This window comes from Tupaia chinensis, unplaced genomic scaffold (genome assembly GCF_000334495.1).
Source record: "Tupaia chinensis unplaced genomic scaffold, TupChi_1.0 Scaffold145151_1, whole genome shotgun sequence".
In the NCBI taxonomy this organism is placed as follows: Eukaryota; Metazoa; Chordata; class Mammalia; order Scandentia; family Tupaiidae; genus Tupaia; species Tupaia belangeri.
Genome location: NW_006205011.1, coordinates 29,780 through 33,934, shown reverse-complemented (window position 1 = coordinate 33,934; position 4,155 = coordinate 29,780). Strand labels below are relative to the sequence as shown.

At 43.9% G+C, this 4,155-nt stretch overlaps 2 pseudogenes; both read left to right on the top strand.

Annotated features, from left to right (window-relative positions):
• Positions 1 to 794, top strand: part of LOC102479455 (partitioning defective 6 homolog beta pseudogene) — a 1,140-nt pseudogene extending 346 nt beyond the window's left edge.
• Positions 794 to 4,155, top strand: part of LOC102479034 (serine/threonine-protein phosphatase 4 regulatory subunit 2-like) — a 27,365-nt pseudogene continuing 24,003 nt past the window's right edge.

Genomic DNA, 4,155 nt, shown 5'->3' with positions numbered 1-4,155 from the left:
GCCGGTCGGGAGGAGGCGCGGGCACGGGCTCTGTGAACCGCTTCCCCGGGCACCGGGCAGCGTCTTCCTGGGCGCCCTGTAAGTGAAGAGCAAGTTTGGAGCTGAATTTCGTTGGTTTTCTCTGAGATCAAAGCCTGGAAAATGTGGGGGCTTGGTGGATCCCTGCAGCACGTTTACAAGGCACGGAATGCCCACGTTGCAGGCGTCCATGCAGACGCGCCACCTACCAATCAACAATGGCGAAAACTGCCGCACAGCTGTCTCAGCAGCTAAGCCACCGCTTGGGGTTTCTATAGGAGAGGAGGAAGGGGCAGGCTGCAGCGCCTTTGGTACAGACACGCTAATAAAGGGTTTTTAAAACCAACGTGTTGCGTCCTGAGAGCCTTAGAAAAAAGCCACATAAAGTCTTAGTATGCCACAAGACTTCAGCCCCGTGTCTGCTGTCACAGACCTGGAGAGTCTGGAACAGCACGTAGGTTTCGTCTTTACAAACACCGCGGGCGCCGAGACCCCACCCAGGATTTCATGTCCGTGAAGGCTCCAGGGTCAGGGTAACACCGCATGGCTCCGCTAAGGTCCCAGGGATCTTTATATGGGGTGGTCCCAGGAGGCCTGGCTCAGAGCACAGTGCTGTTGGCTGTTAATGATGAAGTTTTAGAAGTTAACAGCATGGACGTTTCAGGGCAGAGTCTGGATCAGATGAACGACCTGATGATCACAAACAGCCTCAACCTCCTCTTAACGGTGGCGCCCCAGCTGGTGGTTGACTGATAGCCCAGAGGGCTATCCACACATGGAACCGAAATTTGAGCTGGAGCCTGAAGACAGCGACGAAGGGGAGAGGGCTTTGTTACTAAAGTAAGCAACGGAGTGCCACAGCAGATTCCAAAAGCTGTTCGAGTACCTAGAAGCTGGATTCACGAACACAGATAGAAGCCAGTTTCGAGTTCCAACAGCAAGGTTTCCTTTCTCCTGAGGAAGTGAGCTTAGCATCCTAGCAAGTGGCAAAAACAGAATTTGAAGCACAAGCTCCAGGTTCAAGTCCTGGACTCTGTGGCTTGAAAGCCACCGCCAGGGCCCAGTGCATGTGCGTTTGTGCCCAAGATCCCAGGAGGAGCATGGAGGAGAAGGGATTGCAGCGTGGCTATGGGGGTGGTGGTGGCTTGATTTCTCACTTTCCCTCTCACTGTCTCTGTCTTTTTCTCTCTTTCTCTCCAGGGAAAACATGCACTGTAAGGCAAAAACCTCTTAAAAAATAAATTCTTAGAAGAAGACAGAAGGATCATAACATGAAACCACTATTGGAATGTTTTCTGAGGATGCCTTGGGGACTTGTAAATCTGACCAGTTTAAAGCCTATGTACCTCTGCACCAGTGATGTGGAATAGGCAAGAGAAGAATAACTAAGTTTAAAGTGTTATTAAAATAGTGGTTCAGTAATTGTTCATAGGAGACCAGAGGCTGGCACGGTGATTGAGGCTCCGGACTCCCACGTGGCCAACTACATGGAATCCTGGACCCGGCAGCTTGCTTTCTCACTTCCCCTCTTTCTGTCTCTCTGTATCTCTTCCTAGTGAATAAAAATATTTTTTAAAAAGGTGTTTTTAAAAAGAATTGTTCACAAAAAATTTGAAAGAGGCGAATTTAAATTTAAAATGAAGGGGCCTTTGCTGATGAGGCTATGAGTGCTTGCTGTCTTGCCTATGGGGAACTGTTTGTTAGCTCACTTTCCTCCAGGGCCAGTGGGAGGTCCAGGTCATTCCGGTTTAAACTGCTCACATACTTAACCTCTCTTAAACCCACTTAACTTTTTCTTTCTATTAAAAACAATTCTATAATGTGAAGAAGTCTGATCTTCTTTCCTATCTTTTGGTATGGAAAGGTTCCTCAGCTTTTATGTTCATATTTTATTTTTATATTTTTAAAATGTCATTCCTCTAATGCCATTTGTTACTAATTGTAACAAATTATTTTCTCAGAGACTTTTGTTTTTAATTTTCTAATTTCTAAGAAGTAAAACCAATCGGCTGATTCTCGGAGTTGTTTCCCAGGCTAGAAAACTCTGCAGCTAAACTCCTGAATTACGACACTGTAGTGGCTGCTGGAGTTGCTACTTCTCAATCCTACTGCTTTGGTATTTACAAACTAATTCCAGCTGGTAAAATTTGTTTTAAAAGGCATAAACCGTATTACCAGTTTCTGAGGGTTATTTATTAATTAATTTTATGGTAGAGCTCCTATGGATAGCTAGAACAGTCGTGTGCTTATTGAGACAATGAATAGTCAAATGACTGTATTTGGAAAGATTTTTCTCTTTACGTGGTCAGATATATGAAGAAGTGGTCTTAATTAAATGACATTTACTTGACTCAGTTTTCTGGTAATACAGGAAACCCTTTATTCTATTCTGTCCCCATTCCTAATCTCATTGGAAATCATTCCTTTTGTTGTTAACGTGTGTGTTTTGTTGGTGAGATTTTATACTCTTTTAAAGTACTCATGTGGGGGGCCAGCCAGGGGTGTGGAGGTTGAGGCCCTGGATTACCACCTGGCCCACCACAGTCCAAATCCTGGACCTGGCAGCTTGCTTTCTCACTCTCCTTTTTCTGTCTGTCTGTCTCTGGTCAGAATTGAAGAATGGTGATAATAAATAAAAATTTTAAAAAATAAATCTTTAAAAAAAAAAAAAATAAAGTATTTGAGTGGTATGGATCATTTTGGATGAAAAAAAAATACACCCTGGTTAAGAGTATTTTTTTATTTTACCCTACAAGACAAACTTGTGCACTTTTTATACAAAACTCTTGGGGTTTCCTTCATGGGATTTTTAAAGTATCAGAGAAATAAAGGATTAGTAGACATATTGTAAAATCGATAGACGTTGGTTTATGCAGCACAGAATCAACTCCTTGGGTGTCCGAGTCAGTTGTTTCAAATGCATCTTAGTAACAGATACCAGGGGTTCAGTGTAAAATTTTTAGTCCTAAATGGTCAAGCCTAACTATGAATTTTGTTCTGTACGTTAAGTAAATTTATGATAATACTCGACCAACTATATGTGCTTTTGTGAATTATGAATTTTGTGATTAAAATTTACAAGCTAGAATGCTGCAGAGAAACAGAGGCTGAAGAATGGAAAGGCACTCGGAGAGAAAGAAGGACTCTTATGCAGGGCAGGAGGAGTTAGCGCTCAGAAGCTCAGGCCCCACTGGGGGTTGGACACAGTCTTTCATGAGGGAATTGGGGGTAGAAGATCTGGTGATGTCAGGAATTGGGGTTGGAGGGGGGAACTGGGGAGGGGAAGTCACAGGAGGTCAGGAATTGGGGCTAGGGGCTCAGAATCTGCCTGAAAGTGGAGGTGGCAGGGAAGCAGGAAGCCTACCTTATTCTGGGTTTCTGCTTACTCTGTGGCTCAGAGGAGGGGCAGCAAGTTGGGGAGGGGGGCAGGAAGTTCAGGTAGTTATCAGCCTTGAGTTATTCATGAGTTCCAGGTCCCTCCATATGAAGAGCATGATTTTTACATGAACGATACCTTTTTAAACTATCAAATGTCACTAAATAAACTGACTTTAAAAATCTAATTAGCTTTAGTTGTACATTATTTTTTACAAAAGAACATAGATTTGTATTTTCAAAAAGTTTCTTAAATTAAAAAAAAAAGAAAGATACTGCTCCTTGAGTCCTGGCGGTCATACCGCCCAAGTCACCTCTACCTCGATGAAGATGTAGAACGTTTGCACTGTTCCCAGACAGGTTATGTGCTAAAGCCCTGAGCAGTCATCAGGACCAAAAACAAACATGAACATATTGCAGAGCTGATGCACCTCTGGCTTCAGATCCCAGGGACCTTTTCTCTCAGTAAACTTTCCTTTTTCTCTTGAGATAACCATCTCCTGAGTCTTACTTTTCTTTTTTAAAAAAGAATTATTTATTTGGGAACCAGCAGTTAGCGTAATGGCTATGTCACTGGACTCCCACGTAGTCGACCGTGGTTCACGTCCTGGACCCGGTGGCCTAAAACTCACGCCGGGCACGTGTGCGTGCGTGCCCAAGATCCTGAGAGGAGAATAGAGGAGAAGGGATCGCATCATGACCATCCCCCCCTGGGAGGTGATTTCTTGCTGTCTGTCTCTATGTCTCCCTCTGTCTGTCTGG